Genomic DNA, 26,647 nt, shown 5'->3' with positions numbered 1-26,647 from the left:
ATTGAACTTTTTCTGGTAAATACCATGTATATGTATTCATTGGTTAATGTTGCATAGGCTTACATTTTTTAAGTCATATTAATAAAACATCTGAGCAGTAGATCTCGGCATGCATTTTGACTCAGAAAGTGATCTTGCCTCAGAAAAGGTTGGTGACCACTGGCCTAGTGGTTAGAGCGTTGGGCCAGTAACCGAAAGGTTGCTGGATCGAATCCCCGAGCCGACAAGGTAAAAATCTGTCGTTATGCCCCTGAACAAGGCAGTTAAACTACTGTTCCTCGGTAGGCTGTCATTGTAAATAAGATTTTGTTCTTAACTGACTTGCCTAGTTAAATGTAGGTTAAAAATAAATGTTTAAAAATGGAACATTAGCGAGTAAGATACTCTGAAGCAGTGGATGGTGTGCACGCCTCGAGTTGGACTAGAAGTCCACTGTGACGATGTGCGCTGAGAGTCGGGAAGCAAGTTCAGGGAGTAAGTGTTTTAATAAATAAAACGCAACATAATACAAAACAAGAAACACGAACAGACATGAAACAGCAACAGTAACGCCTGGGGAAGGAACCAAAAGGAGTGACATATATAAGGAAGGTAATCAGGGAAGGGATGGAGTCCAGGTGAGTCTGATGACGCGCAGGTGCGCGTAACGATGATGACAAGTGTGTGCCATAATGAGCAGCCTGGTGACCAAAAGGCCAGAGAGGGAGCACAAGTGACAGTACCCCCTCCCCGACACGCAGCTCCAGCCGCAGGACTCGGACCAAAATGACGATCCCGGGGATCAGGAGCAGACACCTCTGCAGAGGCGCGGGAAACCTGTCAATCTGGCTGAGACGCAGGAGCATGGCGACCTAGAGTGCCGGAGACAGAGCATACCTGACGTTACCCCCTCCCCGGCGCATTCGGCTCCAGCCGCAGGACGCCAACCTAAGGGACGATCCCTGGGAACCAGGCGGCTGCTGAGTATGCGCTTACCTTCCAGTGGATGGAATGAGCTGGCGCTCAGCACGTTATTTAGAAGAGGTCTGCATGGGGAGGACAACCGGACATCTCCCAGACGATCAATGAACAAGGTGACCTTCTTCGTCAACACCATGATCAGCTGGCTCAACTGGGGACGGCCATGAAAGAGGTTCTCCACAGTCTACAACGTCTCAACAGCGGAGGATATTCTAGAGCCAGTCTACCCAACGAGTCAGCACACCGGCCCATTAAGCAACCTGCTCAGGTCGGCGATGCCGGTTTATCCCTCCCGGAGAAATATGACGGGGCACCATCCAAATGCCGTGGCTTCCTCCATCAGTGCTCCCTCTATTTCGCACATCAGATGGGAGCTCCCACCACCGAGAGGTCTAAGGTTGCCGTGGCTTTTTCTCTGCTGACTGGGCAGGCATTGGAATGGGCTACGGCCGTCTGGAAGAGAGGAGAGGAGGAGCTCGAGTCTTATGAGGGGTTCGTGGCTCTGTTTAAATGGATTTTTGATCATCCTTCGGAGGGCAGAGTTGGAGGTGAGCGTCTGCTTCAGCTCTAGCAGCGGAATCAGACGGCTGCTGAGTATGTGCTTACCTTCTGGACAGTATCAGCTTCCATTGGATGGAATGAGCCGGCATTCAGTACGTTATTTAGAAGAGGTCTGCGCGAGGAGGTCCAGATGGAACTGGCCTGCCGAGATGAACCCTGGACGCACTCGTTGGGATGACAACCTCACCCTGGACGCACTCGTTGGGATGACAACCTCACCCTGGACGCACTCATTGGGATGACAACCTCACCCTGGACGCACTCATTGGGGTGGCCCTCCGTCTGGATAACCTCCTCCGGGAGCGTCGGCATCTACATAACTTCTCCCTCCTTCGGCGGGTGTTCGGGATCAGAGCCTGAACCCATGGGTGTAGGGGTTACGCGCCTTCCCGCAGCGGAACGACGCAGACGGATACAGCTGGGGCGTTATCTGTACTGTGGCCAGGGAGGGCACAAGCGCCAGCCGTGTCCGTTACTTCAGAATCAGGGGTCCACTAGAGCAGAGGGACGGTCACGTGATGTTATATGACCTGGACCAGGAGTGAGTATTCCCTCTACTACTCTTCCAGTTAGACTCTTTAGTGCCAATCACTCTGACTGACTGTCCCTCATGCCCTGTGTCCACAGATTTAGTGGATTACGACGTTGTGGGGAACAGACCCTTGCCTCCTCTCTCAATATTACTACCTACCCGCTCTCCTCTCCTTTTCCAGTTCAAGGTCTCGACTGTTGGCCTCTAGGATCCAGAACCATCACACATCACCCAACCACTGACCCTCACCGTGGAGCCAAATCACCAGGAAAATATCCCCTTCTTCATCTCCAGTACACCCGTTCACAAGATCATCCTCAGCCTACCTTGGTTTCAGCGGCATGACCCTACCATCTCATGGTCGAGGATGAGAATCACTGACTGGTCACCTGAATGCCGGAAGACCTGCTTTCCTGTCCTCTGTGGTTCCACGTTGGTTGAGAGTCCTGTGGTTGCCCTCCAGCCCAACATCCCGGAGGAATATCTAAGGGAGGTATTCTCCAAGACCCGCGCTACCGGTCTCCCTCCTCATCGCCCCTGGGACTGTGCCATCGACCTGTTTTCCAGTGCTACACCTCCGAGCAGACGCATCTACCCTCTGTCTGTGGTTGAGACCCAGGCCATGGAAGACGACATTCAAGAGGCGTTATTCTGTGACGATGTACGCTGAGAGTCGGGAAGCAAGTTCAGAGAGTGAGTGTTTTAATAAATAAACGCAACATAATACAAAACAAGAAACACGAACAACGCACAGACATGAAACAGAAACAATAACACCTGCAGCCTGGTGACCTAGAGGCCGGGGAGGGAGCACACGTGACATCCATTCCGAATACCTCTTCTCCATATCTTGGAGCAGCCTCTGGGATAAGTTTGATTGCCCTGGAGGGGTACGAACAAAGGATCCAATTCGGGAAAGTCGTATTTCTGGTCTTACTGCTGGTGATATCCAAAAGTTCTTTTTGGCTGTACACTACTTGTCAAAGGTTTTAGAACACCTACTCATTCAAGGGTTTTTCTTTATTTTTACTAGACATCAAAACTATGAAATCACACATATGGAATCATGTAGTAACCAAAAAAAGTGAGGTGGGGGAGGGATAGCTCTTAAATGAGTAGGTGTTCTAAAACTTTTGAACAGTAGTCTATGTAATAACATAAAACACATTCTGAGCTAATAATGTAATACGGCAAAGTTGCTTAGGAGCTAGAAGCAGAGCTGCCATGTCTGTCAGCGCCATCTTCTTAGCAGCTATAGCCTAGTGGCTGATTTCTGTTTTTTCCAAGTGCCTCAGACGCCATAGGACCACATATTAAAACCTCTACTTGGCACTTGTCACCAATGCCGGCCGGGCGTTTTCAGACAGAACACCCCACAATGACTAGGTGTGTGTTACTGTTAAGCAGGGGGGCTTTGGGTGTCTAGGTGGCACAGTGAGTCATTCTGTGTGTGTGTGTGTGTGTCTGTGTGTAATCCCTGCGTTACGTAGAGTCTGAGGAAAACAGGTCAGTCAGGCTGAGTCGTGACTAAACACAGACACCAGGAGTCCCTCCCGTTCCCTCCCTCTACCAATCTCGCTCTTGTTTCCCTGAATTGTAATTTAGTCAGCTATTACAGAATTGTCTCTCAGTGTGCAAGCAGAGCGGCAAACAGATTTCTCTGACAGTGCTCACGACAACACTCACAGCAGCTCCTCTGGGTCCAATCACAGCCACAAGCCTGAACCAACTCTGTTGAAGTTTCCCCTATGTACAGATCTAGGATCAGCTTCCCCTCCTCCAATTGTAACCTAAACCATTAGAGGAGAAAATGCTAAACGGACTCCAGATCAGCGTCTACGGGCCACTTCCTCACTAGTCATATCACTTTGCTTGAGGGCTCTGAGAAGAGGGAATTCAAATCAAACTAAAAATTAGAGGATGGGTGTTTAAAGACCACTCATTCATCACAACAACATACTGAATGCAGGTGCTATGTTATGGAGAAAACACACCACATTAAAAGTCAGTCCGTTTTCCGTCTGTTCGCTTGCTGTCTGCGCGGTGTGTTATAGTGACCGCCAGGGGGAAACAGACATCATTTTTGCCCGTTTCTACATATAGAATCGGTTTGCAAATTAGTGCCGACACTTGAACAGAGGTGCCTACCAGCCTGGCCGTGCCTTTTGGTTAAGTAAACACTGGCTATAGGCCTTTAAATGAGCAGATTTACATGTAGTGTACATGGTGAACGTCCATCACAGTCACTACCTTTGTTGTTCTCCACAGATAACTCTGACCCGATTCCAGTCATTGTTTTGAATCAAGATTGTTTTTAACCTTGTGTTCACTTGACTGTGAACTGTATCAAAGCCAAGGCTATTGATGCAGAAGAACAGGTCCAGAGTTACAGGCAGACACACACACTATACTCAACAACAGCAGAGCACCACTTCCCCTAGCTTTAGATAAGATTGATTGATAGATTGATAGATAATGGGTGAACTGAAAGCAAGGAGGATGGAAAATAGATTATAGGAAGAGGGAGAAAGAGATGGATTGGGAGTGAGATCATTCCAGAATATGAAAGAAATTGAGAGGGAGCAAGAGAGAGAGGAAAGACAGTGAAAGAGATGAGCTAAATGTAGGCTAGAATGAAAGGGCTGGGGATTTGGCAACAAGAGATTTCTCTCTCTCTGTATGTATTTTTATTTGACATTATAAAATCTCTTTTTCCCCTAGTTGCTCTGGGAGTCAGAATTCCCACAGCTATCAGTAGGTCAGGACTATCCCATCGTGGTTTTGGTGAGTCCCCCCCTATGTTGTCAGTAATGGGTCAACTGTGCGCTAAGGAAAGTCCTGGTAGTTGAACTACTTGGCTCAAGTGGTCAAGCTACACTAAGAGCTGCTCAGGCTTCTCTGGGATCGCCTCGTCACACACCATCGCAGAGGGATCGCCTCGTCACACATCATCGCAGAGGGATCGCCTCGTCACACACCATCGCAGAGGGATCGCCTCGTCACACATCATCGCAGAGGGATCGCCTCGTCACACACCATCGCAGAGGGATCGCCTCGTCACACACCATCGCAGAGGGATCGCCTCGTCACACACCAAAATTGTCCTACTCCACTCACTTGCTCCGGCTTTGGGCAACACCACAGCTTTGATTCAGAAACCAAAGGAAGCGGCTCACATTCTGGCTGTGTGTTCAAAGGGATATTCCCATTCCCTGCAGCTGGATGATTTCAAATGACACACACAAAGCTAGGCTAATGTCACGGAGCTTCCTGTCTCAGAGAGTCACAGCCGGTGCCCCAATCTGCATTACAAATGTAACACTATTCCATACGAGGGCTCATAGGGCACTGGTTAAATGTAGTGCACTATATAGGGAATAGGGTGGCATATGGGATGTGCAACATGAGAGAGAGGAAAGACCAGGCAGAGTAAACCTACCCCCGTCCTCACCCCACTTCTCTGCCATACAAATATGTATGTATTCTGCTTCCTTAAAGTTGGAGTTCAGTGCAGTACATTAAAGTACAGTTAGGTACAGTAAGGTAAAGTACAACACAGCAAATTATACTGTACTCAACTCTAGTGTTCATTACTGTACTAAACTCTACAGTACTGTATTGTACTGACTTATACTCTACTTTACTGTGCTCTACTGTACTATCCAAACTTCTATGATAAGTTTAGATTTGTACTGACCAAATTTGAACTACTTTTCAACACCCATGGACATCCGTTGTCAGTCAGTGCTCAGTGGGTAAGAGGACTGGTTTCAGAAAATGGAGAGAGCTAGACAGGGGGCGAGAGAGAGAAGAGACAGGGGGAGAGAGAGAGAGAGAGAGAGAGAGAGAGAGAGAGAGAGAGAGAGAGAGAGAGAGAGAGAGAGAGAGAGAGAGAGAGAGGGGGGACAGAGCGACAGAAGAGACGGGGAAAGAGAGAGAGAAGAGACGGGGAAAGAGAGAGAGAGAAGAGACGGGGAAAGAGAGAGAGCGAAGAGACAGGGGGGAGAGAGAGCGAAGAGACAGGGGGGAGAGAGAGCGAAGAGACAGGGGGGAGAGGGGGAGAGAGAGCGAAGAGACGGGGGAGAGAGAGAGAGAGAGAGCGAAGAGACAGGGGGGAGCGAGAGAGAGAGAGAGAGCGAAGAGACAGGGGGGAGAGAGAGAGAGAGAGAGCGAAGAGACGGGGGAGAGAGAGAGAGAGAGCGAAGAGACAGGGGGGAGAGAGAGAGAGCGAAGAGACAGGGGGGAGAGAGAGAGAGCGAAGAGACAGGGGGAGAGAGAGAGAGAGCGAAGAGACAGGGGGGGAGAGAGAGAGAGCGAAGAGACAGGGGGAGAGAGAGAGAGAGCGAAGAGACAGGGGGGGAGAGAGAGAGAGAGAGCGAAGAGACAGGGGGGAGAGAGAGAGAGAGAGCGAAGAGACAGGGGGGAGAGAGAGAGAGAGAGCGAAGAGACAGGGGGGAGAGAGAGAGAGAGAGCGAAGAGACAGGGGGAGAGAGAGAGAGAGAGAGAGAGAGAGGGAAGAGAGAGAGGGAAGAGACAGGGGGAGAGAGAGAGAGAGAGAGAGAGAGAAGAGACAGGGGAGAGAGGAGAGGGAGACAAAGGAAAGAGAGGTGAGTGGGTTGTCCAGACTGTTTTCACACTCTTGCATTGACCACCATGCGACAGAAAGAGAAAGAAAACATTGAGGTTAACATAACAGTATGCCAGTGGAAGGGAGTAAAGTGGCAGGTGACCCAACTGTGGTGTGTGACTACTATGTATTCCTAGTTGCATGGGTGGAATGTTACATATTTCTATATATAAAAACACGCCAAAATCTGGTGTTTATATGTCAAATGGTTTTGTTATATATATTGATCTTCTGTGATGTATAAAAAGTGAAATATTGGGATGCAAACTCAAAATGTAATACATTTCAACTCTATATCTGACATGGTACATGTGTCTTCTCAAATTAAGCTCATAACCATGTGTGAGAGGTGTATAATTTTGTTTTAAAGTAGATTTGTTTAAGACTACCAAGAAATTCTCTGTGTGACCCTGATTTAGCCCACTGTAGTAAAAGGTTAATCACTTAATAAATCCCAAACCAAATTATTAACAGTAAAAACTAAGTAATTGGTAGGTTTAAATGTACTTGTTACTTCTGTGACCTTTCATTATCCTCCCTCCTCATGAACTTAAACTTACAGAATCAAAAAGTTTCTGCAAAACTAAATCTAAATATTGTAATTACTTGGCACTGGCAGGGGTCATTGCGTCACATTTTTGTGTTTTGATGAATTTCTAATACCTTTTAAGACTTTTTCTGCTAGATGTTTTATAAAGACCCCTTTTCCATCTGTTAAACCAGAAATCAAAGCCTACGCTTATTCCTTTATATGATGGGAAATGGTTTAAATAATTATATGTAATTAATATATTTAAAAAATAGTCTGCTTTCATTTGAACTTCACATTAGTGCTCATGGGGCTTTTACATGGAAATGACCCTTTGCACAGCATGACGTCAGACATTAGACTGTGGTGAAAAGCAGAGAAAACATGAACAGCCAAAATGCCCTGGAGCATGTGTTGTGTACATATTTTTTTTTATTAATTAATTAATTTCACCTTTATTTAACCAGGTAGGCAAGTTGAGAACAAGTTCTCATTTACAATTGCGACCTGGCCAAGATAAAGCAAAGCAGTTCGACACATACAATGACACAGAGTTACACATGGAGTAACACAAACATACAGTCAATAATACAGTATAAACAAGTCTATATACGATGTGAGCAAATGAGGTGAGATAAGGGAGGTAAAGGCAAAAAAAGGCCATGGAGGCAAAGTAAATACAATATAGCAAGTGAAACACTGGAATGGTAGATTTGCAATGGAAGAATGTGCAAAGTAGAAATAAAAATAATGGGGTGCAAAGGAGCAAAATTAATTAATTAATTAAATACAGTAGGGAAAGAGGTAGCTGTTTGGGCTAAATTATAGGTGGGCTATGTACAGGTGCAGTAATCTGTGAGCTGCTCTGACAGTTGGTGCTTAAAGCTAGTGAGGGAGATAAGTGTTTCCAGTTTGAGATTTTTGTAGTTCGTTCCAGTCATTGGCAGCAGAGAACTGGAAGGAGAGGCGGCCAAAGAAAGAATTGGTTTTGGGGGTGACTAAAGAGATATACTTGCTGGAGCGTGTGCTACAGGTGGGAGATGCTATGGTGACCAGCGAGCTGAGATAAGGGGGGACTTTACCTAGCAGGGTCTTGTAGATGACATGGAGCCAGTGGGTTTGGCGACGAGTATGAAGCGAGGGCCAGCCAACGAGAGCGTACAGGTCGCAATGGTGGGTAGTATATGGGGCTTTGGTGACAAAACGGATTGCACTGTGATAGACTGCATCCAATTTGTTGAGTAGGGTATTGGAGGCTATTTTGTAAATGACATCGCCAAAGTCGAGGATTGGTAGGATGGTCAGTTTTACAAGGGTATGTTTGGCAGCATGAGTGAAGGATGCTTTGTTGCGAAATAGGAAGCCAATTCTAGATTTAACTTTGGATTGGAGATGTTTGATATGGGTCTGGAAGGAGAATTTACAGTCTAACCAGACACCTAAGTATTTGTAGTTGTCCACGTATTCTAAGTCAGAGCCGTCCAGAGTAGTGATGTTGGACAGGCGGGCAGGTGCAGGTAGCGATCGGTTGAAGAGCATGCATTTAGTTTTACTTGTATTTAAGAGCAATTGGAGGCCACGGAAGGAGAGTTGTATGGCATTGAAGCTTGCCTGGAGGATTGTTAACACAGTGTCCAAAGAAGGGCCAGAAGTATACATAATGGTGTCGTCTGCGTAGAGGTGGATCAGAGACTCACCAGCAGCAAGAGCTGCATTGATGTATACAGAGAAGAGAGTCGGTCCAAGAATTGAACCCTGTGGCACCCCGATAGAGACTGCCAGAGGTCCGGACAGCAGACCCTCCGATTTGACACACTGAACTCTATCAGAGAAGTAGTTGGTGAACAGGCGAGGCAATCATTTGAGAAACCAAGGCTGTCGAGTCTGCCGATGAGGATGTGGTGATTGACAGAGTCGAAAGCCTTGGCCAGATCAATGAATACGGCTGCACAGTAATGTTTCTTATCGATGGCGGTTAAGATATCGTTTAGGACCTTGAGCGTGGCTGAGGTGCACCCATGACCAGCTCTGAAACCAGATTGCATAGCAGAGAAGGTATGGTGAGATTCGAAATGGTCGGTAATCTGTTTCTTGACTTAGCTTTCGAAGACCTTAGAAAGGCATGGTAGGATAGATATAGGTCTGTAGCAGTTTGGGTCAAGAATGTCCACCCCTTTGAAGAGGGGGATGACCGCAGATGCTTTCCAATGTTTGGGAATCTCAGACGACACGAAAGAGAGGTTGAACAGGCTAGTAATAGGGGTGGCAACAATTTCGGCAGATCATTTTAGAAAGAAAGGTTCCAGATTGTCTAGCCCGGCTGATTTGTAGGGGTCCAGATTTTTCAGCTCTTTCAGAACATCAGCTGAACGGATTTGGGAGAAGGAGAAATGGGGAAGGCTTGGGCGAGTTGCTTTGGGGGGTGCAGTGCTGTTGACCGGGGTAGGAGTAGCCAGGTGGAAAGCATGGCCAGCCGTAGAAAAATGCTTATTGAAATTCTCAATTATGGTGGATTTATCAGTGGTGACAGTGTTTCCTATCTTCAGTGCAGTGTGCAGCTGGGAGGAGGTGTTCTTATTCTCGATGGACTTTACAGTGTCCCAGAACTTTTTTGAGTTAGTGTTGCAGGAAGCAACATGTGTTGTGTACATGTGCTGTGTACATGCTGAAACCATAGCGTTGTCAAAAAACTTACAGAACCAAGTCCATTCCACCACCCCATCCTGTTACCACCTACCTATCTAGAAAAGCCTGCGCTGTTTTTCATATTACTCAATGTGACTTGGTTGAGCTTGCCTCACTTAATGGACCAATAGAATAGTCCCAAAACCCTGCTCATCTTCCATTCCAGACTTACTAGATCAAACGCTCAACATATTTGAAAGATTTCAAATAGTATTTGATTTTGAACCAAGGTCTGAATCTGATACATTGGATAACAGCAATCTGGCCAATTTGAATGAATCCTGGTGAGATGACAGCAGGGAGGTCTGACCCCACCGTGGAACTTTTCACTATGGCAACTTCTTGTCATCTTCATCCAATCTTTTCAACTTCCACATCCTTTCCAGCAAGCAAAGAGTTGTCCCAATAATATGTCCTTTCTCCTGAAGTGTGCACTCGTTCACTAATTCCCACAAACCTAAAAGCATTAGATTGGTGGAGGCATGGGCTGGTGGGAGTTTCTACTATTTTTCTTATATCAGTCATTTCAAATCAGTGAAGGGAAGTGAATAAGCGTGCACTTTGGGAGGAAGGAGAGACATGGACTCAGTAGTGTAAAACAGTCTCACAAACAACCCAATGGTGGTGCACAAGGGGTTAACCCAGCCACCCATCCTCTGCATGTAACATTATATAAACAAAATGTTCTCATATTTTACAAAATGAATGCACTGAAATGTCCTATAAAAATTAAGAACATTTTATAAATGGGGCCCAAAAACTGGCTTCACCTAACGAGAGCCTAGTTAAGACATTGCTTCATCATCATCATCGTCACCACCATACCAGCCTGCTTTATACACACCCAACACCACACAGCCCTAAAGGAGGTCCTCCCTAGTGTCCTGTTATGCCTGGTTATACGCACAGAGAGTACCACTAACACCGCTGGGGACAAACTGTTTTTATTAGAATCAGTGGCGCTAGGCTGGGGTTGGAGAAAGTACCATGTTTTGCCCACTAGATGCCATTTCATCTGTTTTGCTGGTTTCTTGTGTTTATTTAATGGATTACAACATTTTCTTTGAAACTTTGGGTAGAAAACAAATAGCTTTTGCTCATCTTAAAAATAAATGTTGGGGTCAACCACACAGGTCAAGCCAGTCCTCCATGAAAGGAATTCAGTTCGCAAATTGATGTACATGCCTAAGTCAATAAATGACATTCAATGGGAAAAGATATGCTGCAACGGGTAAACTGGTGAGAGACTCAGAGACAGAGACGCAGGCAGGCAAATTATTAGAACATCACTGGCATTTACAATTAATTAAACAGATGGATTTTGATGGGTATTTTTTTTAAATGCTAATTAGATTTCCACGCGTTGCTTTCATGGAGGACTGGCTTAAATTGTGAGGTTGACCACACAATTTATTGTCATCATGAGAAAAACCTATTGGTTTTCTACCCAAAGTTGCAAAGAAAATGTTGTGATCTATATAATAAACACAAAAGACAACATCGATAAAAGGGTGTGGCAGGTACAGCAGCATCTAGTGGGCACATTCTGTTAATTTCAAACTCATTTACTATGGTAAATAATGCAAGTGGCTTTAATGGCTAAAATCTCTGAACGGGGAGGGGGGGGGGGGGTAAACAGGGGGGGGGGGGGGGGGGGGGTGAACGACCAGATTCACAGGGAATACATGACATAGTATGAAGAAGCAATACTCCAAGCCACAGCTACATACTACTTGTCAGACATAGAGAACTGATCCGATATACTAGTTGTTTGGGTTGGGTTAGCATGGAGGTCTGTGGGTGGCTTTTGATCAGTTTATTGAATTCCCCATGTCGTACTTAATGATAGGAAGAAGTTTGGTCCGATTTAGATATTGGGTACTATATTTAATTAATACTATATGAATCCTATAAGTTAAAATAACTAATTTGGGTGCAATCACTAGCTTAATCTCCCCGATCAAATTATATTTCTACAAAATAATGTTTCAGGAACACTAATCTTATTTGTTTCTGACTAACAAATCAATTCCAACACAATCTGACAGTCGAAATCCTCCGGTGCTTTTTGAGGTGGAACGACCCACTGATTTTGTGGAAGTCGCTGTTTATTTTCTGAAAGACCAGATGTAGAGCAGCAACTTCACAACTGGGCTAAATACAGGGTTGTGTTCATTAGGGACTAAGAGAAAGAAAACAAGTGTTTCTCATTGGAAAGGTACAGAGCTGAATGTAGAGTACAAATGCAGAAACAGGCTAAAATAACAGGGTTGTGTTCATTAGGGCAGGGTTTCCCAAACTCGGTCCTGGGGCCTCCCGCACAGTTTGTTTTTTGCCCTAGCACTACACAGCTGATTCAAATAGCCAACTCATCATCAAGTTCGAGGACCGAGTTTGGGAAACCCTCCATTAGGGCACAAGAGAAAACAAAAACAAGTGTTTCTCATTGTAAAGTTTCAGGTAGTATCTCCCTGTTTCACATTATTTTATACCATTATGTGTCTACTGAATACGACCCAGTCCTAAACGGAGCAGCAGGCATCTGGCCAAGACCAGACCTCAAAAACAACCACAACTAGACGTCTGGAAGCATCTCGAATGTCATTTAGACTGAGTGGAGAAAACCACCGCTCCTTTCTCTGGCATGGGGACAGGGGGTCATGTGGACCCTTTCGAAAGAGAGGGAATTCTCAGTGGCTGTACAGGTAGGACCAAAGCACTGGGTATAGCTTCCTTGTGAGGTCCCTCTCGTGGTGGATGTGTAGAAGAGCTTTGTGGCCAAGCAATTCTCACTGGAATCCCAAAGAAATGCAGCAATGTGTATATGTAGAGATCACATTTCAATATAAAAGTGTAAACCATTTAAGAGCACATAGAAACAGCCCAACTCTTGATTCACCGGAATTTGTATTGGAGGACAAATTGCACCACAAACTCCTCTTACGCAGTGGTACGAACTCTCAACACCCAAGTCAACCAAATGGTCAATTGTAGTCTCCAGCTGTATAACCTATACTCAAGATGATAAGTCATATTGGATCATAACAGGGGAAATGGTTAGAAGTGTTATGGTCACCTCTCATTTTCACAAATATTGTAGCTTATACCCTATTTGACATCATCTGAAATGTTTGTGTGGTGCCCATCCATCATCGGTTGAGACACAGTATACTGCTGAATACAAGGTGGTTGTCAGTTAAATCATATACATCCAATTCATAGAATTGGCCTATCGTTTGAGAACCCTGAAATTTAGCTGGTAAACCATTGACATTTAAATTGAATTGAAACTAACTTCCAATTACTACCAGAAAGATGGCGGCTGGTGTCAATTTGCATGGGAATGTTTATTCTATTGTCTATAATGCTATTATTTCAATCAGTTTCCTATGGAAGATTGACAGTTGAATTTATAACAATGGATATCCCCACTCAAGTCAACATTCTCTGATGTGTGGACCTAAAAACATCTTTGTGGTACCATTTAAAATGTTAGTACATTTATTTGCCAAACATGACACCCACCCTGTATTCAAGAGTATGCCATGTCTCAACTGATGGCAGGCACAACAAACACCTCAATTTATGTAAAATAGGGTCCAAGTTACAACATACACCCCCCCCCCCCCTTTACCCTCAGAATAGCCTCAATAAATCAGGGAATAGTCCAAGGTGTCGAAAGCATTCCACAGGGATGCTGGCCCATGTTCACTCCAAGGCTTCCCACAGTTGTGTCAAGTTGGCAGGATGTCCCTTGGGTGGTGGACCATTCTTGATACACACGGAAAACTGTTTAGCATGAAAAACCCAGCAGCGTCGCAGGTCTTGACACAAACTCAAATATTTTGTCTTGCCCATTCACCCTTTGAATGGCGCACGCACACAATCCATGTCTCAATTGTCTCAAGACATAAAACTATATATATTTTTAACCCGTCTCCTCCCCTTCATCTACACTGTTTGAAGTGGATTTAATCAGTGGAATCAATAAGGGGTCATACCTTTCACCTGGTCAATTTATGTGATGGAAAGAGCAGGCTTTTAAAAATGTTATGTATACTTATTTTTGATAATTGCTGTTAAAAAAATAATTAAAATGACAATTTAAAAAATATATATAAATCATAAAACAGTTTAACAAGCCTGTTTGTCAGCGTTCAAATGATATCAACCGTTTATATTTTTCAGTGATGAAGACATATTGAAAATGGGTCAATTTGAGCACCTCTATCTCAGGAATGTTTTGGCATTCAGGTCCAAAAAGTACATTTGTGACCACTTCTACTACGGGGCAAACATGTAGGCCTAGGGAAGGTTTCGTTCAAGTCAAAAGGGATGCAGTCAGAAAGTGATTGAAATCAAATGGAATGACCTTACTTACTATCGACGTTAGTTTCATGGTTGAAGAAAATAATAACCTGCCCTACTTCTGCCTTCAATGATGCAACAATGCTGCAAATGTCCATAGCCCACTATACATTGTGACATAATGTAGTCTACATGGTGGTTACAAAGTAGCAAGACATTACACGATCCTTCCACTCAAATGTTACATTGTATCGCATTGTTGCTACTTCGACAAAAAAGAGATAACAGAACAAGAGACGTGGAATCATGTTTAGACTGTCTGCATCGGCCGCATTCGATTAGTCGAGATTGAGAACTCTATACAATCTCAAATTCAGTCGCCATCTAATCAATCGTTATCATTTCAAACTTGCTTGCCACGAACTTAGTTGGCTATAGCTAATGTTGCCAAGCTACCCTGACCAAGAAGCAGGAAGACACCCAGCACTGTCGCAGGCAGAACGCATGCATTGCATAGCGATCTCAGTGCATGGCTGTTGTAAATTGTCATAACGTTATATTTCGAGCTATGTGCAGCAGTCTGGCCGTCAATAGATAGAGTAGTGTCTAAACAAATTATTAGCCTACTGGTGTAGGTTTGTGATTAGTAGTTTACTCACCAGTCGTTTTCTTGCTGATAAAATCTGGGCTGAAACTACCGGTAGGTCCAAGGTGGAGTATTGGGTTCATGTGCACTGACGTTCATCCCACTAGCTACGTGCGTCAGTCAAGATTCTGAATGCATGATTTCGGGACAAATGGGAAAACCATGAAGTCGGTATAGCGGGAATTCGAATCGCCGGCTCGACTGGGCTACACAAACTCTATGCTGTGGACCACCAGATGGGCTCCCGAGTGGCGCATCGGTCTAAGGCACTGAATCTCAGCGCTAGAGGCGTCACTACAGACCCTGGTTAGATTCCAGGCTGTATCACAACCGGCGTGATTGGGAGTCCCATAGGGTGGCGCACAATTGGCCCAGCATAGCTAAGGTTTGGATGGGGTAGGTAAATAAGAATTAGTTCTTAACTGACTTGCTTACTTAAATAAATATTTAAAAAATGTAAAATGCACAGGACTTGGAGATGACAATGGATATTTCTCTGCTGCCCTATTATAGCCTACTAATGTGATGAGTTCAAGCCGGTTCAAGCCCATGTAGGCCTAGTCCATTTAATATTACCTAGAGCTTTCCAAAAACACAATCTTCATAGTCGTGAAAAAACGAATAAAAAAATTATGTTAATTATTTAAATCAAATCAAATTTTATTTGTCACAAACACATGGTTAGCAGATGTTAATGCGAGTGTAGCGAAATGCTTGTGCTTCTAGTTCCGACAATGCAGTAATAACCAAAAAGTAATCTAGCTAACAATTCCAAAACTACTACCTTATAGACACAAATGTAAGGGGATAAAGAATATGTACATAAAGATATATGAATGAGTGATGGTACAGAGCGGCATAGGCAAGATACAGTAGATGGTATTGAGTGCAGTATATACATATGAGATGAGTATGTAAACAAAGTGGCATAGTTAAAGTGGCTAGTGATACATGTATTACATAAAGATGCAGTAGATGATATAGAGTACAGTATATACGTATACATATGAGATGAATAATGTAGGGTATGTAAACATTATATTAGGTAGCATTGTTTAAAGTGGCTAGTGATATATTTTACATCATTTCCCATCAATTCCCATTATTAAAGTGGCTGGAGTTGAGTCAGTGTGTTGGCAGCAGCCACTCAATGTTAGTGGTGGCTGTTTAACAGTCTGATGGCCTTGAGATAGAAGCTGTTTTTCAGTCTCTCGGTCCCAGCTTTGATGCACCTGTACTGACCTCGCCTTCTGGATGATAGCGGGGTGAACAGGCAGTGGCTCGGGTGGTTGTTGTCCTTGATGATCTTTATGGCCTTCCTGTGACATCGGGTGGTGTAGGTGTCCTGGAGGGCAGGTAGTTTGCCCCCGGTGATGCGTTGTGCAGACCTCACTACCCTCTGGAGAGCCTTACGGTTGTGGGCGGAGCAGTTGCCGTACCAGGCGGTGATACAGCCCGACAGGATTCTCTCGATTGTGCATCTGTAGAAGTTTGTGAGTGCTTTTGGTGACAAGCCGAATTTCTTCAGCCTCCTGAGGTTGAAGAGGCGCTGCTGCGCCTTCTTCACGATGCTGTCTGTGTGGGTGGACCAATTCAGTTTGTCTGTGGTTTGTACGCCGAGGAACTTAAAACTTACTACCCTCTCCACTACTGTTCCATCGATGTGGATAGGGGGGTGTTCCCTCTGCTGTTTCCTGAAGTCCACAATCATCTCCTTAGTTTTGTTGACGTTGAGTGTGAGGTTATTTTCCTGACACCACAATCCGAGGGCCCTCACCTCCTCCCTGTAGGCCGTCTCGTCGTTGTTGGTAATCAAGCCTACCACTGTTGTGTCGTCCGCAAACTTGATGATTGAGTTGGAGGCGTGCGTGGCCACACAGTCGTGGGTGAACAGGGAGTACAGGAGAGGGCTCAGAACGCACCCTTAATTATTTATAGACTGGACATCACTGCAGGGTTAACCTAAAGTAGCATGCTGTATTGAAACTGCATTGGCAGGCCTGGCCTATCAATCAGCCTACAAAATATCTCAGTGTAGTCCTAGAATTGAGGTTACTTTTCGCTGAACAGTAGTTCATTTCCTGTCCAACATTTCCATCTAGTGAAGAATTGTTGAATCACATTCAATCGAATGTTAGGATGGAGAACGCTATACAAAGCAGGATTGCCTAAACTATACACAGGCTAGAAAAAAAGCATTTAGAAAACAGTCCCCTGTTTATCTGCTTTTCAATTATAGGCTAAAACTGTGAGTGGCAAGGCAGCACTTCACAGCATTCCGAATGTTATAGTCCTGTGAATGTCTAATACATATTTAGTGGATGCAAATGCCACAGAATCCCTTGTTATACAGAACACATTAGCTGGGACAATGGAAGAGATGAGTGAGGTGAACATAATTTCAAAGAGGTCAGGCCCTTTGTATATAACGAAATTTAAATACCCCAAAAAAGGTTGTGGAAAATAGCTGACCAACCAATTTAAATCATCCATTTGATAAACATTTCCAGTTATTTAGGTAGAATGGAAGAAAGAAAACACATGTTATAATATAATTTATAAAAATACATTCTTAAAGAATACAAAACATAATGACTACAACAAGACATGAGGTGATGAATCAAACGTTTTTAAATCTGCCCTTTCCTTGATATTGCAGCCATTGAAACTTAGGTCTTACATTGAACTTCGTTTTTGTATAGATACCCAAATTATCATATAATTAGATTAGGACCATCCTACTTTTATTGCGAATTAGATTTGAACAAAGTACGAATCTGATTTCTATGTCTACGAAATATAGCATCAACCTGTAATAAAAAAAACACCAGCTGGCTACAAAAGTCCAAGTTTTTCTTAAATGTTTTCTTTAAATGAGAGGTTCCAACTGTATACACAGACATTTATAAACGCATACATTGACATTGTCTAGGTTATAGATTAACAATGTATACAGAAATGTTACCAATTTAATCAGGGATGGGAGCATATGAATGCGTAAAAGTAGCTTATTAAGTTGTTATAAACTTTAATGAGGCAAAAACGACTTAAAAGTGCATAATGTGAAGTGAAAAACGTTTTTTTCTCCATGTAAAATGGTGATCATCATAAGCATATGTAGGCACAGGGTACTACTACACGTACAGGTGTGCATTCCAGGTTAACTAGACCTATAGGACCTTTTCATACCAGGATAAGGTGGTAAACAGCGGGGCGGGGCCCTGAGGAAATGTCCCTCAGACTTAACTTGGTTTCATTGATTCATTATATGGTTATTTTAAAACAATAATGGTTGAAATGATCAATGCAAGATCTATCCCTGAAGTTCAGGACATCTTCGTAAGCACGTCTTATAATTCACATGTCATTTGATAAAACAGTCAGTGCAGTCCACGTTGTTTTGTAATCATCGAGTAGGCTTTCAATATTGTTGGCTCAAATAGACTATTTATTTCTTTCATTCTACTCAAATAACTGTATTAGACTGTAATAGATAAGCCTTACATGAGATAAACAACGCTGTTTTTTAAAACCTTCCTTCTACATATAGCCAGTAGTCTAACTCGTTTGAAAATAATATACATTTGAAGTTAATTTAATATGTAATTTTGGTTTTGTAAGCCTATACTGAATAAATTGTAAACGTACCTAAGTATCCAGTCTACTAAATATTTATCCAAGGGATTATCTAATGTGGCTAGACTACTACTTTCTACAAAACTGGAGCCTGAAGGCCCTACCTATAGTCTAAATAGTCTCCCCCATTTAGGTCTATCAGTTCCATTGTCCAGGGGCAAAAGGATTACTGATGAGGCTACCTGTACCATTCACATGCAGCAAATCGTTTATCACAGGGCCATAACATTGGAACGTTTGGAAATCACAGTTTTGACCTAGCCCTGACCCATCCACAGATTATTTACATTTTTGTTCACAGTTTGTCTGTCTTTAGGGACAGGGGTCTAAACCAGGGGTACTCAACTCTTCTCCCACGAGGTCAGGAGCCTGCTGGTTTTCTGTTCTACCTGATAATATTGATTTATTTTTCTTAAATGTAACCTTTATTTAATCTAGGCAAGTCAGTTCAGAACAAATTCGTATTTACAGTGACAGCCTAACCAGACAATGTTGGGCCATTTGTGTGCTACCCTATGGGAACAAATAAATGCAGTGGAACTGGCTTCGAGGTCTTATATCCGGAGACTGGTGGCAATCGCAAAATGTTGATTTTGTGGTCAAGTAACTATTTATTTGTGGATTTTGATTTGTGCTTGGGATCATTGTCTTGCTGGAAGATCCATTTGTGGTTAAGTGTCAGCCCAATGGTAGAGACATCCAGGTTTGGGGCTTAAATGCCTTTTGTGCTTGGTAAAGTTCATGATGCCAGTTCACACGTGTCCTACCTTTCCTAACATCAACATACAGTACCAGTCAAAGGTTTGGACACACCTACTCATTCAAGGGTTTTCTTTGTTTTTACTATTTTCTACATTGTAGAATAGTGAAGACAAAAAAACTATGAAATAACACATATTGAATCATGCAGTAACCAAAAAAGTGTTCTCTTAACCAGCTTCATGAGGCAATGTGGTCGTACATTCCTCTCCCCATGTTAACACTCACAGTCACTTAACACTGAGAACTACAGGACAGTGGAGTCTATATAGTGAGACAGTTTGTGAATCAGAGCTGTTCAGCAAAGGTGAGGGCTATCCTGGGTTTACATTTACATCATGTTACTAAACATACAGTGCCTTGCGAAAGTATTCGGCCCCCTTGAACTTTGCGACCTTTTGCCACATTTCAGGCTTCAAACATAAAGATATAAAACTGTATTTTTTTGTGAAGAATCAACAACAAGTGGGACACAATCATGAAGTGGAACGACATTTATTAAATATTTCAAACTTTTTTAACAAATCAAAAACTTAAAAATTGGGCGTGCAAAATTATTCAGCCCCCTTAAGTTAATACTTTGTAGCGCCACCTTTTGCTGTGATTACAGCTGTAAGTCGCTTGGGGTATGTCTCTATCAGTTTTGCACATCGAGAGACTGACATTTTTTCCCATTCCTCCTTGCAAAACAGCTCGAGCTCAGTGAGGTTGGATGGAGAGCATTTGTGAACAGCAGTTTTCAGTTCTTTCCACAGATTCTCGATTGGATTCAGGTCTGGACTTTGACTTGGCCATTCTAACACCTGGATATGTTTATTTTTGAACCATTCCATTGTAGATTTTGCTTTATGTTTTGGATCATTGTCTTGTTGGAAGACAAATCTCCGTCCCAGTCTCAGGTCTTTTGCAGACTCCATCAGGTTTTCTTCCAGAATGGTCCTGTATTTGGCTCCATCCATCTTCCCATCAATTTGAACCATCTTCCCTGTCCCTGCTGAAGAAAAGCAGGCCCAAACCATGATGCTGCCACCACCATGTTTGACAGTGGGGATGGTGTGTTGCTTTTACGCCAAACATAACGTTTTGCATTGTTGCCAAAAAGTTCAATTTTGGTTTCATCTGACCAGAGCACCTTCTTCCACATGTTTGGTGTGTCTCCCAGGTGGCTTGTGGCAAACTTTAAACGACACTTTTTATGGATATCTTTAAGAAATGGCTTTCTTCTTGCCACTCTTCCATAAAGGCCAGATTTGTGCAATATACGACTGATTGTTGTCCTATGGACAGAGTCTCCCACCTCAGCTGTAGATCTCTGCAGTTCATCCAGAGTGATCATGGGTCTCTTGGCTGCATCTCTGATCAGTCTTCTCCTTGTTTGAGCTGAAAGTTTAGAGGGACGGCCAGGTCTTGGTAGATTTGCAGTGGTCTGATACTCCTTCCATTTCAATATTATCGCTGGCACAGTGCTCCTTGGGATGTTTAAAGCTTGGGAAATCTTTTTGTATCCAAATCCGGCTTTAAACTTCTTCACAACAGTATCTCGGACCTGCCTGGTGTGTTCCTTGTTCTTCATGATGCTCTCTGCACTTTTAACGGACCTCTGAGACTATCACAGTGCAGGTGCATTCATACGGAGACTTGATTACACACAGGTGGATTGTATTTATCATCATTAGTCATTTAGGTCAACATTGGATCATTCAGAGATCCTCACTGAACTTCTGGAGAGAGTTTGCTGCACTGAAAGTAAAGGGGCTGAATAATTTTGCACGCCCAATTTTTCAGTTTTTGATTTGTTAAAAAAGTTTGAAATATCCAATAAATGTCGTTCCACTTTATGATTGTGTCCCACTTGTTGTTGATTCTTCACAAAAAAATACAGTTTTATATCTTTATGTTTGAAGCCTGAAATGTGGCAAAAGGTCGCAAAGTTCAAGGGGGCCGAATACTTTCGCAAGGCACTGTATGTAGCTAAATATACTGTATATTTAAATATAATATCATTACTTAGGCCTACTACTATTGTATATGTCAAATATATATTAAACACCCATGCATATATTTAATAAGTCCTATGATTAAAGGCCTCAGTGTTCAATGTCTGGCTAATAGTAGTCTTTCTCTGTCCCCATCACATTGTCTTCAAGGATAGAAGGGGGACATGGTGGTGAGTGCTGTGACTGTGGATGTTGGAGTGTACACATTACTCTAAGAAGAATGGACTTTATAGATTTGATTTATTTAGATAGTTTTCTGAGTGTGACTGACCAATAAATTGCTTGGTTATGTATTTTAAAAGCCCAATAAAATCACACAGGAATGTTACAGAATCAATACACAATAGACACATAGCCAGGGCTGGTAGAGTATAGTTAGTTATGTCAAAGAAGATGAAAGTCTTAGTGGGAGATTTATTAAGGTACAGCTACATGGGCCACTTTCAAAGAATTTGTTATCAAAGGAAATACTCATATGCCTTCACCACCAGTTAGCTACAACTGCACAGACAAAATAATTGCATTTATGAGTTTCATTGACAAATGTCAATACATTTTTAAAAAAAAGTTCAGCCAAAGCAAAAATCTGCATGCATGTTCGTGAGAGTGTCAGCTTTACATAGATAACTTTTAATAGCTTTTAATTCTGACTCTACATACGTTTTTGTCAACAACAAAAAAGACCCAGCCCCCTTGTCTCACCATCACCGCTCTAGCTCAGTTAATCACATGGTTGACCCAGACACACTAGACGAATCCAATGGTACAACCCAGAAGTCTGTAGATCAACCACACAATGTTTACAAGGGGTTAAAAGTCTTAAATCATGCCAGGGCAACAGTGGGACTCTACCGACTTATAATGGGGAACAATAAAGCATACAAAACTTATGAACTAGTACTGGACGATATCAGCATTTTGAGTAAACAGGCTGCACGTTTGTCATATAATGATTTCTTAATAATAACGAAAATTATAGTCGAACCCTGGTAATCTAAAAATAAGAAAATCCTAAAGAGAAGGACAAACTGTACATGTCCCCCCCTCAGCGCCCCGCCCCGCCGTTTAACACCTTCTCTCAGTATGAAAAGGTCCTATAGGCATAGTTAATGTAGAATGCACACCTTCTTTTGTCCTATTGTTCTAGCAGGACATATATCCAGAGGTCAGTCCAGGTTAACAGTTCCACTAAGCAAGGTCCTGATATCAGTGCTCTGTGTGACACTTGGTGTGAGAAGAACTCTACAACGAAAAAGATGCAGAACGTAACAGAGAACATCATGGGAACTCTCCTACCTCCACAGGCTCCGTCCAACGTTGTTCAGCGACGGAAGAACCAACGTTATGGCAAGAAGAAGACCACAACCTATCTGGGACTGATTGCTCATGTCATTCAGGACTCTCCAGACAAGATGCTCACCTTTACTCAGGTAAAACCAATATATTTGATCACCCAGGGTGTAATTTCAATTGTGTTCTGAAAAGGAATTACTAGTGCTTAATTAATGACGAGTGCTAATATGGAGTGTTATCATTTGTAGTTGATGGACAAGTTGGGAGCTTTCCTCTCAGGAGACAGAAAAGGCATCGAGAACAACATCAGGGTCTGCTTATCATCCAACGATTGTTTTGTCAAGGTATGTCCACAATAATTATATCAACTGTATCAGACCGTACTTATTGTATCTTTCATTCAACCACCCTGAGATCAACAGACATTCATTTGTTTATCGTGTCTATCTATTTCAGGTTCCAGTCAGTCCATATATGCCACACTCAAAAAATAACTTTTGGAAAGTCGACGAGAGTCAAATAACAGCGAAGATGGCAAGACGCCACTTCAAAGGCATACTGGACTTGTTCCCCGAGTTGTCCACCAAAGTGCGAATGGAGACAGAACAGATATCAGAGCGCTTTGCCGCGGTCTTCTCACCAAAACCAACCCTCGCCAGCCCTCAAATGCAGAATAATAATGAGGTGAACTTTAGCAGTCCTTTCTCCATCGAATCCATCTTGAACAGAGACAGTCCTTCTCGTCTGAGCCCAAGACCCGCTCCATTGTCGGTTGTGTCCAGTGCGCCAACGGATCAACCGCCATTGCGCGCGGAGAGGGGAGTTGGAACCACGAGGATGAGCCGGGCCTCTCCACTTGTGGATATGAACCTTGTTCCCCGCGCAGGTCACGGTTATCCCAGCTACAGGACAGTGGCAACCACAGTCCACGGAATCATTGGTGATGATGATGGAAGGGGTATCAAGAACGTGCGTATGTGTGCTGAGCCCTCCTACCCGAAATACTCCAGACCCAACGCTGCTCCTCGTTTTGCCGACCCACCGCGTAACTGTTATTTGAAGTACCCTGTGCCCAGGTACGCTTGTGCTGCTCACCATTTTGGATTGTAACTAATTTTTTTCTTCATTTATTGTCATCGTGCTCTGTTAACTTTTGTGTATTTTTTTAATAAAGTCTACTTGGAAAATAAAATTATGTAATCCAATTATTTTAATAGATATGATAACTGGGTAAATTAAAAAGCGCCCTGCTGGGCACAGACATTGAATTCAAGGTGAAATCAGCAAAACATTTCACAATGTCATTGGATTTAGGTTAAAAGTTTATTGAAAAAAATACGAAATGTCATTGCATTGATGACTTTTCTCAAATCCAGTTAGTTTTACACGTTAATTCAACGTCATCACATAGATTTTTGGGGTCGAAATGACGTGGAAACAACGTTGATTCAACCAGTTTTGGAACAGTGGGGCAGTACTGTATCCTCATGTTTCTTCCAGACTCTAATCAAGAGATATCCATGGCTAAATATACAATATTTATTCTATACACACTTTCTATCGAAAATCTAATGGCCTATGTTAATTTTGAACTTGTATTTGAAGTTGCATAGACCTATTTAAATGATTATAAACTGGGTGTTTCAAGCACTGAATGCTGATTGGCTGACAGCCGTGGTACATCAGACCTATGCCATGGGTATGACAAAATATTTATTTTTACTGCTCTAATTACGTTGATAACCAGTTTATACTAGCAATAAGGCACCTAGGAGGTTTGTGGTATAAAGTATGGCCAATATACCACGGCTAAGGGCTGTATCCAGGCACTCCACGTTGCGTCCTGCGTTATAACAGCCCTTAGCCGTGGTATGTATTTTGGCCATATATCACACATCCTCGTGCCTTATTGCTTAATTATGCCCTCGAAGCCAGTGTTTGGAGGATATTTTGGCCAATATTTGCCAAACCATGCCAATATACCCTCCAACATCGGCTTCGAGGGCATCAGCATTTTTATACCACGGGTTACCAACATATTCAAATAATTATTGACTTATTTTCATTAAAACGTTATTTTGATGAATGTATTTATACTATTTCATCCTTCCACAATATATAGTCCCAACACAAATCTAGGGTTGCTAACCAAGCCGGCTGGTTGTTCGTTCTATAGGTTGGGTGGCTAGAGACGTGACGCAGTCGTTCCGTTTCTGTATCTATGGATGCGACCCAGTCGTTTGTTCTAAATGTACCATTGCCATACTTGCTGGCAACGTTCTTATGCCTTACTTGCTAGCTAACCAACTACGGCTAATTTACAGTCAAAAAGTGCAGTCAGAATAACAACAAAGTAGCCGCATTTGCTTCAGCTGTTTCCAAGGGACATTTATTTGGAACATACTGCACAGGTTTCAAACTCATTCCACAGAGACCCTGGGAGTTTCGCTTCACCCTTGTACTTGATTGATGAATTAAGGTCACTAATTAGTAAGGAACTTCCAATACCTGGTTGTCTAGGGCTTCATTGAAAGGAAAAATCTAAAACCTGCAGACACTAGGCCCTCCATGGAATGAGTTTGACACCCCTAATATACTGCATGCATCAAGTAGGCTTATGCCTTTTAACCATTTCTTATACATAAATTCAAATCAATAGATGTGGCAAAATTTTATTTTCCAAGTAAACTTTATTGAAAACTTATATATATATAAATGTTAAACGTGTTATTCTATTTGGGTATTTGTGTGATATATGATTTGTGCAACTTACTTTTATTTGTGTTTTTTTGTTAGCAATAGGGTAATAGTGTAATAAATAAATTATCTTTTTTATTTGCATTTATATAGTACAATTTGTTTCTATTTGTCTTTGATACTTATTTTTTTATATTTATGAGTCTTATTTTTGTGTATATATATATATATTTATAGTTATATAGTTTTAAATGTTATGATTATTTATTTGTGTTGTTCCAAATGTCTGAATAAAAAAGGAAGGTGCTGAAGGGAGCCATACAAGCTAGAACCGCCACTAACACCTTCGCTGAACACTTCAGGCAATGTACGTGGATGGACACTTGTGAGGTAGAATAGTTCCCATGTTGTTCTCTGTTACGTTCTGCATCTTGTTCGTTGTAGAGTTCTTCTCACACCAAGTCACAAACAGAGCACTGATAGCAGGACCTTCTCAGATGAACTGTGGACGTGGAATGATGGAGACACTAGACAATGAGCCTGATTGGACAGCTCGGAGTCCATATAAACACATGGATGGGTGGGAGAGGCAGACCAGGAGGAAGGAAGGAGGGTGTGGTCAAAGCAAGACATCCACCCAGCCTAAATGGGTTGTTGATAAAAATAACTAACTATAAATTAAACTATTGTTCTTTCCCGACATTATTTGATTTAAAACAAACTTTATTAGGATGAATTATAAAAAGTAACGGTTCAGGTGGCGGGTGGTAGAGGATGTTGTTTTTCATTTATTCATTAGGCTATGAGGTTCTTTTAAAACAAAACAGATCAAAATGATCATAAATACAAGATCTAGGCCTATCTGAGGTTCAGGTTATATACTATATGTATTTTGATTTATCATATCCTGTGATAAAACAGTCAGCCATGTTGTTTTCTAATCATTGTCTGATTTCCTTCTCAAACAGGCTATTTATTTTCCTTCATTTTACTAATAACTGATTGCTAAACAGACAGCTGAAATGTTATTGATAGTTATTACACTATTCCATCTTGGTCAGGTCGTTATTGTAAAAGAGAACGTAGTCTCAAGGACTTACCTGGTTAAATAAAATACCGATAAATAAATAGAGTTATGAAATAAAGGACTCTGGTTTTCACTGTCCACTGTTACATTAAATTGATCACAAATTAGATGTAGTACTGTAAACAAGTATACTAGACACATAATGATATTACATTTCATATGCAGATGTTGTATGTCAGCCTAATATTTATCATAATGCACTCTAAAAATTAGGGGTTCAACAAGGGTTCATCTAAGATCCTCAAAGTTCTTTGAAGAATCTTACGGTTCTTGGCACTGAAAATTGCCCCCAAAAGGTTCTTCCAAGAATGCCATAGGAGGTGGGTATCA

At 42.5% G+C, this 26,647-nt stretch overlaps 1 protein-coding gene across 1 annotated transcript in view; it reads right to left on the bottom strand.

The window, feature by feature from the left end:
• The window catches only part of LOC139391809 (protein tyrosine phosphatase type IVA 3-like), a 70,341-nt gene extending 55,197 nt beyond the window's left edge, over positions 1-15,144 (bottom strand). Inside the window, exon 1 of the mRNA XM_071139372.1 lies at positions 14,862-15,144. The gene's annotated coding sequence lies outside the window, so the exon portion shown is untranslated. The remainder of the gene's footprint in view (positions 1-14,861) is intronic.
• Between the last annotated feature and the right edge of the window lie 11,503 nt (positions 15,145-26,647).

Source organism: Oncorhynchus clarkii, chromosome 32 (genome assembly GCF_045791955.1).
Source record: "Oncorhynchus clarkii lewisi isolate Uvic-CL-2024 chromosome 32, UVic_Ocla_1.0, whole genome shotgun sequence".
NCBI lineage: Eukaryota > Metazoa > Chordata > Actinopteri > Salmoniformes > Salmonidae > Oncorhynchus > Oncorhynchus clarkii.
The sequence above is the reverse complement of the archived record's forward strand: the minus strand, read 5'-3'. Positions and strand labels throughout refer to the sequence as shown.